At 32.6% G+C, this 16,865-nt stretch overlaps 2 protein-coding genes across 17 annotated transcripts in view; one reads left to right on the forward strand and one right to left on the reverse strand.

Moving 5' to 3' along the window:
* The window catches only part of LOC130452669 (coiled-coil domain-containing protein CG32809), a 389,513-nt gene that overhangs the window by 182,761 nt on the left and 189,887 nt on the right, over nucleotides 1–16,865 (reverse strand). The gene's annotated exons all lie outside the window — the stretch shown is intronic.
* The window catches only part of LOC130452673 (uncharacterized), a 47,301-nt gene continuing 34,790 nt past the window's right edge, over nucleotides 4,355–16,865 (forward strand). Inside the window, exon 1 of one of the 2 annotated variants that reach the window (XM_056792060.1) lies at nucleotides 4,355–4,479. The gene's annotated coding sequence lies outside the window, so the exon portion shown is untranslated. Of the gene's footprint in view, nucleotides 4,480–11,156; nucleotides 11,229–16,865 lie in introns of those variants that run through there. The other variant, XM_056792059.1, reaches the window with a different exon arrangement.

A 16,865-nucleotide genomic window follows, 5' to 3' on the forward strand; every position in this document is an offset into this window, starting at 1 on the left:
TGGTTGCCTGTTTTTTCAGAATAACTGAATATGTCGCCACCGTTCCATTAGAACAACGTACAATAATCAATTTTTTTGACAAAAGTGTTCGAAAAAATCATGGAAACCAATAGCAGCAGACGAATCATTCTCCAGAACAAAAATATACTGCGAAGTTAACGTTTTTGTACGCCGAAGAAGCGGTTGATACGTTCAAATGGAAATGGAAACTTAGTTCAAACGCATGCAAATGTTTATCGATATTAATGAAGAATATTTTAGGAAACTACGAAGCCAAATATAAATATTTGTTTCTATTTGTATATCTCGAAACTTAAGTAGCAACTCTCGTATGCCCTTCCCTACATCAAATTTTTCTCGTCAATTGTAATGAAATTTGAGAATTCATTCAAATAAAACTAGCAGTGGCCAAACAACACAAAAAATATTTTACTATAAGTGAAATTTACCCCCCATATAAATATGGCAATAGCTAGAGATTTGGGAATAAGCAGAACCCTTGTAATCCGTATTCTGATAAAGGTAAATTCATTAAATGAGTTACTAAGTTTCTTTAACAAAAACAATTACAAATGTTGGTTACCATTGTTATTTATTTATAACTTTGTGAAGATATTTGTTGTGATTTTTGTAAGTTTCTTATATATCATTTAGTACCGCATCGAAGTTTGTTTCGATATAAGTTTAGATTATCGCAACTGGCTGCTAGATATGATCCGATTATCCTCATTTATTATCACGCATTTTGCTGTTAATGGGTAAATGTATGATTGGTATCTTTGATTATGGGATAGCTAGACCCTTCATTTAGTTTCGATACTTCATTTAGTAGAGAACGGCATCTAAAGTTTAAGCACGATTCGTGGCCGGCGCATTACTCCAGATATGCTAGAATTTTCTTAGGCTGACTAGTTTTCTAAATACTGTTTACGTAGGATTTATTCTTCAATTAATATCTTAATTTATTTTTTATCTTAATTTATTATCTATAATAAGATCTTATTAGACAACCTACAAGAGCGGAGACATGCAAAGGCTCTTCTGGGAAGTAAGAACAATCTACGAATACTAACAGGAGTTCTATCGGGGCACTGTCGTCTCAACAAACACCTGAAGACGCTAGACCTAGCAGATAATGTGGCGTGCAGATTTTTTTACACAGAGGACGAAACCTCTATCCACATTCTCTCAAAGTGTTAAACACTAAGGAACTCCATAGCACTACACCCGGGAGTGTATGAAATAGAAGCCGAAGATCTCTGGTATTTAAACCTTCCAGACATTCCAGATTTTTTAGAAGAAGTGGGACTAGTGGATTAGCTGTGAACACATCTTGTTTTTGGCTGATTTATCATTGTTTAGACTTATCTTCGAACATATTTACATTTTTATGCAGGTCTCACTTACCTCAAATCTATGCTAATCAGTACTTCAACGTATACAAATCTTGCTTGTCTGAAATCAATTTCATCGATTTGTCTCCAATTTCTGCGCAATTCCAATACCAGAAAAAGTTTAGAATCAATACATTCCTTAGTTGGAAAAAAATGATATATGAAAGCTACGTGTCAAAATTTTCAAATTAATAAATTCAAAGTTACTGAATCATCATTTTATTGACTTAACAGGATATATCAGATCCATATGTTGTGAAACTTATATAGAAAAAAAGTGCAAATAAAGTAGTGAAGGAATGAATGTTGAAAATGGTAATTACACACTAACGTGATTTATGTCAATCACGCGTTTGGTTCGGCTCTTGACATAAACACGCATATACATTTATAATTTTCATCATAAGCTTTTTAAATATTATTTGGAATCAGTCCCGGATCTTGATAGAGAATGCAAACAAAATAAAACGGTAGTTGATTAGATGTAAAATACGTTCGCTTGATTGGCAAAAACCAAATAGTAAATAATACGTAAGCACCTACTGGATATGTAAAAGAAATCAAGGTTGTAAAGATCTACGGAATTTCCAAATATAGCTTCATCTCCTTAGCACTTTAGCACACTTTACTAATTTTTGGGCCCGCATCAGTTGCCGTCTGCTATTTTATTATATTTTTTTACTAACTTAGTATTTGCCATCCCATCCTAAATCCGTGCCTGCTGAATTTAGAATATTCGAACATGCATTCAAACTTTTCAATGTATACGATTGATAATTTTGCTAAATGAGTTAATAATCCACTAGAATGGCGTAACCGTACCTCAATGCTATTACCTGCTCTACTTTTTGGAAATGTAAACAGAACCATTTATTATTTTTCAATAACAGTCATGACCTAGCAAACGGTTACATTCCAATCATGATGTATCTGTTACTTTAATGTTTTCTTTTCAGTGATTGCTATCTTAATGTTAAATCTCCGTGTTATATTATACAGACCTATTGCATCAACGACAGTAAGACAACGTAGTTGTATTATCAATTAAAGACCAGTGACATTCATAAAGAAGTGTTATTACCAAATCTGTTTTTATGAGGTGATATATGATATATGTATAGAAAGAGAAATGGTTTATTGTCAAAAAATTGTTACAATTTGTAGACAAAACCTGGTAAAAACTAAAAAACAAACATAAAAATAGCTAAATACAGACACAAATAAAATAAAATTTTGAAATACAGAAGAAAACCACGTTGAGAAACAAAATTATAGGTAATAGTAAAAGGTATTAATTAGTATATAAGTCCATAGCAAAGATTAAACCAGTATGCAGCATGTCCAGAATTAAATATTATTATTAGCATAGAAGTCGTTTACAGAGTAGACTTTCCAGTAAATATGCCCTCACATTATTGCGGAATGAGGGAAAATATGATATCGATTTGATTTCCATTGGCAAGTGATTGTGCATTTTTTTCGCATTGTAAAATATTGAGCCCTCAACTAATTCTGAACGTGGAGTAGGTAGCCCTGCAAAGATCTTTCTGAAATTGGAGAAACGTGCTTACGAATTAAGCAACATTAAAAGATGAATAAGAAAGGAAGAGTCAGAATTTTTAATCATTTAAAGAGATCCCTTCAGTGAGTTCTTCTGTTTAGTCCATATAAATATTGAACAGCTCTCTTTTGTAGTTTGAAGTTCGGTAAAAATGAGTCGCACCACACGTATCCCAGAAAGAAAGGGCATATCGGAGATACGACTCAATTAGAGCATAATAGACTGTTAAGGAGGTGAATAAGTTCAGTTCTTTGGAAACTGATCTCAGCGCAAAGCAGGAGGAACTTATTTTTTTAAATAAGGTGGCAATATTTAACCCCCATTTCAAGTAGTTGTCCACAACAAACCCTAAGAATTTTATAGATTCAAGGACGATTCGTGGCCGGCGTATTACTCCAGAACTGGTAGAATTTTCTTAGGCTGACTGTTTACGTAGGATTTATTCTTCAATTAGTATCTTAATTCATCAATTAATACCTTAATTCTTCAATGGATATGTTATTTAATAGAAAAGTCTTCAATGTATTTTCACATGAAACTTTGGTTTTAGAAACGTTGAGACAGAGAAGAGAAGAATCGCACCATGATTTAAGGGTGATTAGGTCACTAGACATAATCTTATTAAGTGCCGTGAGATCAGGGTTGCTTCAAGAGAAACTAGTGTCGTAACACTAATATCTAGATAGGCGATGTCGTTTATAAACATAAGAAACAAAATAGGGCCTAGTACTGAGCCTTGGGGCACTGCACATTCTATTGGCTTGCAAGATGACATCGCTGTATCAACGCTTACAAGATGATTACTGATGGTAAGGTATAACTTATATGGTTATAATCATAAATTAAACAAAGAAATAGTTGAAATCTCGCGAAATACTAGTCTTTGAATAAAAATGATATCAAGCTAACTTACCCAAAAATATCTTCATATCTAGAAGACAAAATAGAGATAAGATTTGGTTTTGAGTGTGTAGTTAATTTCAAAAAATAATTTGGAAATTTACATGTGTCGAAATTGGACAGCCATAAATTTTGAAGTGCAATTTAATGATATGCGGGTGAAATGATTGTTATTAATTGAGAAACTGCGAGTGATTGATGAAAATGCAGATCAATCAATAATTCACGAAGAAGCTACCGATATGTTCAAGGAAAAAATAATTACCACATTGTATATTCAATATATCATTGGATTAACAAGACATATTATCCTTCTGATAATATAGTGATCAATGAATCGTGAATGTAGGTCAGAGGTTAGGTACTGTTACATTTTAATACAGATTCCAGTTAAACAAGAATTCAGCAGACGGCAAGAATCAAGTGAATTAGCCGTTGAAGGGAAAGTGGATACCCCACCATTGTAGAGGAAGCTGCTGTAAGAAAATAATTCTACGACAGACATGCGACCACGAGGAGACCGTTTTGTTTTAGTATGTCCTGGTGATAGCGATTAACGCGGTTGTGCGTTTTATTTGTGGTTAGTTCCTTGATTTTTATATATTTTTGGAGGTTTACTTGGATGTAAGTGAGTTGAAAAAAATTTTAAAAATAATCATCATAATTTATAATAATTTACAATATAAATAGTACCTATATTTTAATTAAATAGCTTATCAACTATATCTGAAATTCCTCATGAATTTTCAAAAATATTGATTTTCAACATATTATGATCAATATTATGATGGTATTTATATTATTATCAGATATCTCGTTTTTATCAAAAATAAACTTAATCAGAATAGTTTTTGGTAATTTGAATCCTGACATAAATCTATTGCAAGTTAATTATTTTAGTGGAACTCCTGCAGTAAAATATTTTGTGAAATTATGACACAAAAACCTACGTCAACTGAAGACAAACGTTTAAATTTTTGGTTTTTTATAGAATTGATCAGGAAATGTAAAGTAAGAACAATTACAGACACTTGCTTAAAGTAATGTCGTGAATCATCTTCTAATACAAGCATAGAAATATTTGTTTGATACCGTTTCTCATACATTGACTTGGATAAATCTTTTAAGGTAATACGTTGACCTTAAACGCTCGAGACGAAACGGGATAAATTTCTGATTTGTCTATGAAAGTAAGAGTCAATATTTGTTATCTATTTTCTGATTTTCTTATAGCTGCCTATCGATGTTCTAATATTTCTAATGCGTCTTAAAAAAAATTTGTCCAATCTCCGTACACTACTGATTAACTACCCCATTATCAGATAAAAATCTATTGATACGCAAGCTATTCTTGCTTTTCAAACAGCTGACAATGACCTTCGAACAATTTCCCTGGCATTTTTCTTTTATAGCCTCACGTAATTATCCATCTAAATAACGCTTTCAGCATCCCAGAGCACGGCATGACCTTTTATAGAAAAGGTTGCATCTTAAATTTTTCGGTGGTGGTGAACCTCGATGTTATATGTAATAGTAATTACCTCGTCCATTGTCCCAAAACTTGCAGGAAAATTTCCTTTGTGTTGGATATGGAGTATATAGGGTAGAGTGTATATAATCAACTCTTATGAATGATAAATATAGTTTTAAAACACTAAATACACGCTTTAGAAGCACATCAAATTAAAAAATTTTGAAAACAAGCTTAAAACAATAATGAATGGAGAAAAAGCGTTGGGCGCTCGATGTGCGAGAAATATGGAACAAAGCGCCCCACAATAATTTTTCTTTTTAGTCTGATATTTTTTAAAAACGTGGTTTCTGGTCTTTTCAAACTACATTTTTCTCTTTTTAAATAGTTGAATACGAAATTTTTACATAAATATTCAATGCTCTTAGACCATAGGACAGTTACAAACAAAATAACCCACACAGACGTGAGCGTGTTAATAATTAGGTAAAATTAACTTTTAGATTCTTACATTTAGTATTTTATCGAACGTTACTCAATTATCAACCGTAAAAATTGGCTCTCATTGATCAAAGAAAATAGGCAGATCACAAAACAGTTCTAGAACTGAGGTGTCAATTTCACTATAGTATATACGAACAGATCTCTTCTTACTAGCGTAAAAACCATTGGTCGTAAAGTGTTAAAAAGCTAAAGGGAAGAAATTCAATACTTCGATCACTAACTTAAATATAATTTCGAAGTATTTCGAATTTAATATGTAAATTGACAATGAAAAAAGTGATCTCTATTTTCATTCTTTGAATAATAGGAAGCATAAGCTTGTGATATGAAACTTCCAAAATGTCTTCTTTCCCAAAATGTCTTCTTTCCTCATTTAAAAGTTTCACTCCTTTTATTAAGTAAAAATTATCATAACAAAGTGGTGCTCCAAATACTACCCATGAAACAGTTTCTTAATCATTACTCTCTACCTTGTTGATATCATTATACGAGGATGTATCGATACCTAGTTAGCCTAGACCAGGTCCATGCATAAACAAAATATTGCGTTACCCTAGCAACGAACAATAATTTATTAGAAGTGTCAGTGTAAAGTTTGACCTCAAAAAAGTAAACCAGAGTTACGCAATAAATTGAAAGAAAAAAGATATCCACCGAAATTGTGAAAATCGAAAAATTGGAGTATCGAGCCTTCATCAAGTATCTGTATTTAAAAGGGTTAAGCAGATTTACGAAGATATGCTTAATAACCTTGGTGATCAATGTCCTTCGTATGCGACCGTGAAAAATTGAACTACAAGCTTCAAAAGAGGTAAATTTTCCATTGAAGATGATGACCGATCGGGAAGGTCAGTTTCTATGTCAGTTTTGTATTGTTCCATGGTGTAAGGTAGATACTTTGGAACTTGTTTAAGTAAAAATAGAGCATCTGAAATAGATTAATCTCGCAGTATTTTTGAGTCAATAAACATTCAGGAAATTTACATAATTTAGGATCCTTAATAAATAATTTCCACTGTTGCGTTCAAGTTTCTCAAACATGAGTAGGTTGCAAATTGATAATCCAATGGTAGATGAAAAATAAAAAACCTTCAACTCAGTGGAGTTAACCACGTTTCATTAGATGAAAAGACCTTAAGTCAGAATCCTTCTTACAATATACTTGCGCTTCAGAATATATTTACCGCTTGCCTGCACTAAGCAAAACAAAACATAGTGGAAAAACCGACCAAGTTACGTTTCCGGGAGGAAATTGCGCACTTTTTTCAGCAGCAACTCTTAAAAACTGTATAAGTAGCAATTTCGCAATTCAACTGGAAATAATAACGTCTTAAATCGAACAAATAAGTTCACAAACGCACAAAAGCTTATGGCTAAAGTATTCGTTTAAAGTTATTTGTAAATGGTCATCAACTGCTTTTGACAATTTTTTAGATTGTTCAATAGTTTCGAGCTTTCTCAACTTAAGTTGCTCAAAAAGCTTTGATATAACTGGTAACACAGTTATTCATCTGTGCTATCAAAACTTGTTTACGGGTTTTCATATTTGCTGTATATAATGTGGAATGTGTAGTATTTTTTAAGAGTAATCAAATAATCTATTGTAATTTCAATATTTTCTTTCTTAATTACGCATCCCCGTTAATTTTTAACTGTGTAGTATATGTACAAAAAAGATTTGTACGTTCGAAAGTAAGTGTTAATTGATTTTATAGAATTAACAACAAGATTAATATATTTTTTGAAAGCAGCTGGCTTAAAAACAATCTAAAGTATTTTAGAGAGAAATTGCTCAACACTTCATCCTTATTGTGACATTCGACTTTGAATAATATATAAAAAGTGTCACTCAACCGTGTAGAATGTGTAACAAAAGGAAAGTATTGATATAAATAATCTTGTTTTAACGTTTATATAATATTCTTTTTAGAATAATCAATTGCTAATTATAAATATCATTTACATGTGAAACAGATCATTTTACATCCAATAATATAATTTCTAAAAATTTTTACGAGCATTTAATGCTCATAAATAACCTCATTTCGAAAGCACGATTTCAAAATGACATATCTATTAAAATAATAATAAAGTAGTAGAAGACATACTTAAACAACAGTTGTTATTCTAGGTCGCGGCTGTCATAAATACTGACTTTCGATAAATGCTGTAAGACAACCAAAACAGGAATAAAATGTTTTTCATTTTTTTTTAATGACGGCCATATGTTAAAAAAAGAGTAATTAGGAATATACCAAAATTATTAGTCATTTATTATATATGAAAGTACATTTTGAAATAAAACTATTCTAGTATCCAGGGATGATCATCGAAAAAACACCTCAAATGAATTGAAATGCGTTATACAAGGGTGACGCTATATATTTTGAGTTCAACAGCTAGATCAAGGCACTTTTGTAACATAAAACATCTTGAAACGAATCATCTTTTGAAATCCTTCTAAAAAAAAATGAATTTCCTCATTTTTCATTCTCCGTCCTTAAACATTGACCACATAAACGTTTCTTTGAGTTGAATAATAACCAGAGATCATACATAGCAGAATCAGGCAAGTAGAGTGATATTCTTTGATTTTTACATTCTTATCACGCAAATAGAAGTGTTATATCAGTTTCTTAAACTGTAGGTTGATATTCAAGCTTAATTACTCCTACTAATCGTGTACCAGGAAGAAAACTACGCACTTGATTTTATTTAGGTAATACTTTTGCTTTTTCGCCACGGTTGCTGTTGATGAATTTTCGTGGATTTCCACGCGGCTGTTCTAGCGGGTAGAAATGTCATAAAATTATCATGATAGTGGAATAAAACAGTTCTGCAATTCCCGTACTATTTAATTAATTCATTGACAATGTTTTAATACCATTTTTGTTTTTAGTAAATTGCTATTTCTTCTTTATCCTTCTTTTGTGGTTAATTGAATCGATAATATCGTACCGATCAATAATTGTTTTATGGGTTGTGGTTTCGGTAAGTTGATTCGACACGGGCATTGATTAAGTTTGGTAGCTTACGTACAGTGTCATCTAGGTCACTATAGTCTCGGGTTTCTGTTTACAATTGTAAGATGTCAGTTTTTCGAAATTTAGTCCAGTCCGAGGATTTGCAGCTGTGTATGAAACTTCTGTGTATGTTAATGGTGATCTGAATTCAGAATTTTCCTAGTTACCATGGACTGGCTTTTATTTATGTGAGGAAAATATACGTTTATCTTTGCAATTTAGAGAACATTTCCCTTAATTTCGTTCGAGTTCAATGGAATATGGTCAACACGCTCATGTGCCCTGACACATTATTTTATTACTCGTGCCTGTGGGGTATTCTCAAGTGCCGCGTTTATGCGAGAGGACGACGCACCCTTTCCGATCTCCGAACTGTAATTGAAGAAGGATTTGAAACTTTTCGCGGACAGCTTGACATGCTTCGTCGGACCTACCTCTCCGTTGAGAAACGTTGACATAAATACTTTGGTCAAGATGGACATCAATTTGAAAACTTACAGTTACGTTTTTTCGAATCTCTTTTGTAAGAGTTTCTGTCTTCCTAACTTATGCCGATCTTCAAATCAATTCCAGAAAAAGAAATTCATGGGTATTGAATTGGGGATCCCGTAGGATATTTATTAAAAGCTGGTAAGAAGATCTTGCGGATATAATTTAAAAGAAATTTCGAGGTGAAGCTCAACACGTAGATGAATAGGTCAGCCTGCTTTTAGAGAAATAATTCGGGATAGCTGCAATGAAATTGCTAACAAGTTGATCAAGCTTTAAGCATATAATTAACTCTCTGGGTCTAATCGTGTGGTGAGAACCGCTAAGTAAGGAACACCTTAATTTGTTGGAAAGGGAAAAAAACAACGTTGCATGGCTCCCTTCATATCGATGCAGACAAGCCGAAATACTCATAGGTAAAGCAAACCCTTCAGACTAGATGGCGAAAATACTGCAGATAAGCAGAGGAAAAGCGAAATCCCTACTAAGCCCAATCACTGGACGCGGGGATGTCATATAAAGACAGATACATAGAGGAGTAAATTACGATATGTGTCTTATGCACTCGCCAAGTTCTTGTCAGCACAAGGAGGAAAGTCTTGATATATCACCTAGTGGTAGAACCTTGCTTTAAAGTGGGTAACGCCCAGAAGACTTGCAAATTCTGGAGAGCCTCTATTAGTTTAAGCAAAGAAGAATGTAAAAAAACTAAGAAGGGAATTGGTACTCCCCTTACCTATTATTGGTTGTATTTAAGTTACAATTGATTCTGTAATATTATTATTCAGACGTCAATCTATTCATATATTAAAATGAATCTGATATAATTTCGCTATGTTTATATTGAAAATATGGAATATGTTGGTTAGTTTATGTGATTTTGAGATAAAAAGGGCTTTTCACAAAAATAGGACATGAAAAATTTATATCTTTCATAATGCCTGAGACGAATTTTGAGCAACAATTAACCACCTTTTCATGAGTGAATTTTTTACCTGAAACAGAGTAATTACAACATGCGAGCAATAGTTTCAACTCCTCGACATGCTAGTCTTCGATTTTTGCGAATTTGTGTTTTGCTACGAATAGATCTTGTCTTAATTCAATTTTTAATATATATGTAAAATATTACCGTGCTCCAAAATATAACTATCAATCCCAATCCAAAATACACCGAAAAATAATCTAGATGCCTCAAAGTATGCACAATTAGATCAAAAGAAATGATTGAAGAAAGAGTAGAAAAAACATACACACTGCTAGTATCAATACGCAAGAAACGACTAAGAAAAAGTCTAATAGACCCAACATGAGGTGTTGGAGAGTATTTTTATATAAAGAGTGGATGTAACCTTACCAAAATATTATAGATGCTAGGTAAATTAGCACAAATGGAAAAATCATCGTCCATGGAAAGTAGTCAAAACTAAATATTTTATTGAACAAAAAAACACGTGCTTATGTCTCCTGTTATATGTCTGTATCCAAATAGCATCCAAAGTGACTAAGTTAGAGAAATTAACGTCTAATAAATTTAAAATAGTAAAGAAGAGTCCATGTAAATAGATTCAAGAACTTATTCTTAAAGAAGTTGATGTACGTTTGAAATTTCCATTTATCGTGATGAATTAATGTATTCACCTTGTAACTACTAAATGAGAATATTTTCCGATTCATGCATTCATTCACCCATACAATGTATATTTTAGCAAAAAAAATCAATATAAGAATTACTAATGAATATCAAAGCATGTAGGTGATGTTGTCAAGGACGTATATTAACAATAAATACTGTGATCATCGCTTATTTTTTTACTTTCACTTTATATTATTCAATCGCAGTTTAACATCAATCTACAACAGTACAATTGAACAAACTCGAACAGGTTTGCAAATTTATTAAACTATGAACTAAACAAATGAAAAAATTAACAACCTTTTTCTATTATCCTTTTAGAAAAACGCACTAATTCAACTAAAATTCCTAATAAAGTTTAAAAAGCTTGGTTATCACATTAACTATAAAACTCAGTTTGTAAAAACTCAACTGTCTCACAAGCTTATCTGAAGCTTGTGAGACAAGCGGCCGTGTAAAATAATCTTTACTTGGTTTTATATCGAGGATGAAGTCAGTACGAGTTTTGCTACAGCACGCCAACTAACGGGGTTTGTGAAATATACTTAAAGGTTTAGAGCAAGAGGAAAGTGGTCAATCTTTGGTGAAAAGACAACATTAGAGAACAAACCTCTTCCTGTCTACTCAATAATCCTAGAAAGCAAATCGTGCCCTTTTTATTTTTGGTAGAAGGGTTGCAACTTATTTTACAAATAAGGAAAAAATATTTATAATTTGAAATGGCTTTATTGTTTTTCAAAATAATCTTCACTAGGATAGTTACACTTATGAATGCGTTTGAATCATTCCCTTCCGATTGAGGTACGTATCAACCGCTCCTTCAGGTGGAGAAAAACATTGACCTCGCAATTTATTGTGATCTGCGGCAATAAGAAGAAATCATTGACTGCCAAATCACGACTGTACGGCAGATGACCCATCAATTCGATGTTTCGACTGTTTTGTTTGAACTGATGTATGAGAGCTCGAATTGTCGTGGTGGAGAATGATTCGTCTTCTGCGATTGGTTTCCCAAATTTTTTCGAAAACTTCTGGCAAACAAATGGGAATATTTCATTCAGAATTGACCATTCTAAGTTGCTCTAATGGAACGGTGGCAACATGTTCAGTTATTCCGAAAAAAACAGGTGATCATTTGCTTCGAAGCGCTTCTTGAGCAAACAACTTTTGTTGGATTTGTCTCACCTTGAAAGAACCACACCGTTATTTAGTTTCAAATGTTCATGCAATATTGAATGTATGCGAAAGGAACTAATGCCCAAATATGTCTCAATCTCACGAATTGTCAAATAACAATCTTGCAATATAGGCATACTGTTGTTGGTTTAATCCATGTCTAAAATCGTAGAAAATAATCATCTGAAAATGTTCGCGATTGAATCAAGATAACTGTTTTAAATATCTATAGCACTCGGATAACAGCACGTTTTGAGTACGTCCAGCATACATGTCAAACTTTATGATGGCAATATCAGATTTGACAGTGTTGCCATATTTCAAAGCTTAAATAGCAATCCTCGTTCTATTTCTTTAGTTTCAGCAACAGCTTCTCTCAAAGCCTATTCTCTGCTCGTACGAGCTTTTCTGCCAGGCTTTGATATTAAAATTTCAAAAAAATTTGGACAGTATATGCTTCTTAATTGAAAGTTAATCAAAATTGAGGATTCTTATGGTTCAATACCTTCATTCACTAATTAGAAATAAGCTATCTAAGCTGATATGTCTCGAAAGTGCCACGTAAGCTTAACCGGATGTGAATACTGCAGAACAGTATCCCATCGAATGATCCTCTTAAAAGGATGTTTCCGTAAATCTCAAAAGCATACGGAGCTAAGCGGCGGCCGACATAATTTAGACGCGCAACCACAGGTACTTGTTTTCGCCATTTTCTATGGCTATGTACTAGATCACGATAATAATCTAAAATAAACTCATACATAACTGTCTCTAGTACGGTAATGTAACTTCAAGTTTTGTGACAGCAAGAATTACGTTTCCCATGTGGATATTCGAATATCATTCGACATTTTAAAAAGTAATTAGTCAAATTTATCTGCTCCCATCCGATGTTAATTCCTGTAAATAGAAATATCAGCTATAGAGTTTTGCAGAATAGTGCTAGAAGTTTTACTAAATGAACGCTGCGCGTCTATTTTTTCTAGCGTTTAGCTTCTTCTCACGCAAATCTAAAAATTTGGTTTACCGCCAGCCTCTGAAGACGATAACTTGGTTATAGAAACGCACATCAGGCTGAGTCATTGTGAATGTTGGTGAAGTGATAGTGTTGGTGTAAACAGTGTGTTTAGTATGAATATTACCAACGGTTCCGGAAATTCCAATTTATTATTCTAAGAATGACAAAATAGTATGCAAGCATGTGTGAATACGAAAACTTAGGCTAGTAATATATACGCAATCTACTTTTCCGAATACACCAGAATATCTTGATGAATCTTAATTTAATTTTATCTGTTCAACTGATGATCACAACACAAAAAGAAAGGGAACATAAATATTAACGATTCTCGAAATTATCTCATTTTAAATCAATCTTTATTTGATGTTCTCGAATATTAACTGTTTTATCAGTTTTATAATAACTGTATTCAAAAATTACGAAGCAGAAATGTAGACAATGGAGTTATTAAAATTCAGTGGAGCACGATGTTCTTATTTTATCTCTAAACTGGAGAAAAATAGAAGAGAATAGTGAATAACCCAGCTAGAATATGAGAGCAGAACTTCATCTTTCATTGATTTAGGTCATTTTCACGAACAAACCCAACTTAATATTACTAAAAATGAACATGATATAAGGAGTATAGAATGAGCATGAACTTAATGCTACAATTTCGTGAACAAATAGAAATTTTGGTGTGTAAACGTTCGAAATAAAATATGTTGAGTCATATAATCGATGCAATAAATATACTTAAAACAATTTATTTAATCATTTTGTTCAATCCATCTTATTAGTTTCCTTCGGTCAGTCTAATTCTTTTTCAAGTTTTTATGCCATACTTATGAAACTATTTCACTTTGTCTTCGAAACAGGCTACTGTTTCAGTGATAACTGGCTTAAAACATACAGTTGTCACTAAGTATTCTTCTTCTCATGCTCTCTTCTCATTGAAGGTAGACGACCACGTTTTTGAATGCGTCTCTGTCCCTCGCATCATGAAACAATTATCCGACGCTGAGATTTGTCCATTCTCTTATGTTACGGAGCCAGGATTTCTTCTTCATGCCGATGTCTTTCTTTCCCTCTACTCTGCCCTGCATTATGCTCTGTAGCAGTAGGTATTTGTCATTGCGTGAGTTGTATCTTATATAAGATGTTTTTCTTATCTCAATAATTGTCAATAGCTTGCTTTTGCGACCAATGCGTCTTAATACTTCGTCATCTGAATACAAACTGAGAATATAGATTAAATAGTTGTGGAGAAAGAACGCAGCTTTGGCGAACTTCCTTTTGAATTTCGATGCGACTACTGATTATATCTAGAGAAGTAGCTTAGTAAACACTACATTTCCTCTTTGACCATCGTTATTATTGACTTGATAATGAAATTCTTTTTCTATTATATGTTATTGTAGTAAATGTCCAAGCAAAAAATTCGGAAGTGAGTAGGTGACGTGAAAATAATACTGAGATGCAAAAAAAATTCTCATATAGCCCTGTAAAGTTGCTCAATACCTCTTGTTAGTATTTTCAGTGAATAATCACAATTTATGATAGTTTTCTTCAGAATGTCTCTTTAAGGCGAACGGTTTCCTGGGCATGTACAACGATATAAAAATCAACATATCTCCTAAGCCATGAATTTTATTGAGTACCTCTTTTTTTTTAAATCAATTGAAAAATTTATTTTTGCTATCTTTAGATTGCACCGGTTGTCCCTGTGAAAGTTACGGATTGCTAACCATTGGGCATGAGCCACCCCTGGTTTCCAGCTGATAGTAGTGAAGAATTATTTATTCCGTTTAATACACTACTTAAACATACATAATCCACCATTAAAAATTCATAATCCTCGAGTGTATGATTTAGGAAATGTACTGAAATAAAAGTTCTGATTTCGCAACTTAACTTAGAAACGAGGGGTCGTATAAAAGAAATTTTCTTATGCCACCGCATTATTTTCACGTTATCTACACACTCCCGAATTTTTTGCATCAAGTCCTGGAACACTATGTATACAGAGCTGTAAAGCAGAAGCTTGTTTATCTGTGTGTGAATTAGAACAGTCTTTACCATCTAGTTCATGAGCGTGATTGTCGTGGTACTGTGGCAACCAAATACCAAAGTTTACTCTTTTTAATATATATTCGTAGCATTCGAATACTTATGTATGTAGTCATCAATGGGGACTGGTCATTGTACAATATAAAAATATGTATGTATATTGTATCAAAATATTAATTCTTGTAAGTAATTTTCTAATATTGTTATACTCCAATTGAATGTATATATTTTATATTTTTGCATCGAACTTTGACTATATTTTCAGTTGATGGTGTATTCGAAAGCTTAGAATATATATTGAAAATAGTACTTCCTGGAGTTTGAATGCCACAATTCCACAACAATCACAGTCATTCAACTTCTTATCTATATTTTCCCTAGATTGTAGTATTACCAAACCGTAGAACATTTGAAACAATTTATTATAAAATGTATATAAACAAACACTGAAGGATAATCAATAATTTTGAACCTCAATGACAGGGTTTACGAAATTGATAAAAACAATAGTACTCAGTATCGTGTACCCACATTAATATTCATTCAATTAATTTCTTGAAGTTGTATGCTTCTGAATATGGCGAGTAAGGGATATGGATAAACTTTTTTGAGTCAAAAACTCGGGAATCAATTTACTCGTGACGCATCGTATCCAAATAATGAAGAAGATAGATGTTAACTAAGGTTTTTTTCTACCAAAAGGAGACTTTAAATAATTCTCCGAAGGGCTCTCGTATAATCTACGAGCTGGTTTTTCATACATTTTCAAGTCGAGGAACGTCCTCACGGTGATTCTTCTTTCACTGACTCATAATTGTCATATTATTATCAGCAACTGACTCATATCAATTTCTAAATCATTCATACCAGTTGTAAACAGTTTCTAAATTATTTCTTTATCACTATAGATAGGTTGTAGCATTGAGTGAACTTCTTTGGAACTTTTTTAATTTGAAATAAAGCTTAATGTTACGTTAAAACAAAACACTGTAATGAACGATAATCAAATCACCGTATTTTTCATTACACCTCGTAGAATCACGAGAATAATAATGTTTTTGTCGTATTAATAGTTTCTATTTTTTAACTCTAATATTTTGTTTGTTCAAATTTGATAACATTTTTATTATTAACGTTCTGATGAAATTGGGTCACGTCAAAGGCATCCACTTTACATTATTTTGAAAAGGTCAAATAATATTGTGTAAAAACAATGTCTTCTCAGTTTCTGTGGAACGGATAAGGATTACTTAGGTAATTATTCAGTGCTTGGTATTGAACGACAATTAGCCAATCGGAAGTGAAAGGTTTTCATACATCCAATTAAAATTCGCGAGATATTATAATAATTATGCTCATAATCTGGAACTAATGTTATCAGAGAGATATTTTCAAGTGTCTCAGTGATAAATGAGAGAGAGCAGAACTGATTTGTGTTATAGTTAGAGGCACGCAAGATTTGAAATAAATGAGAAAACGAACAAAGATTTTCATATGAAAGATCTTTTTACAATTATAAAGTCACTTGTGATATCGTCTAATTAGCAACCACTCCAACACAGCCGTTTTGAAATTGTGGTCGTGGATATTTCTTTGAATAAAGTAATACGAGATAGTCACTGGATGCTAGAGGATTATTAA

This window comes from Diorhabda sublineata, chromosome 2 (assembly GCF_026230105.1).
Source record: "Diorhabda sublineata isolate icDioSubl1.1 chromosome 2, icDioSubl1.1, whole genome shotgun sequence".
In the NCBI taxonomy this organism is placed as follows: domain Eukaryota; kingdom Metazoa; phylum Arthropoda; class Insecta; order Coleoptera; family Chrysomelidae; genus Diorhabda; species Diorhabda sublineata.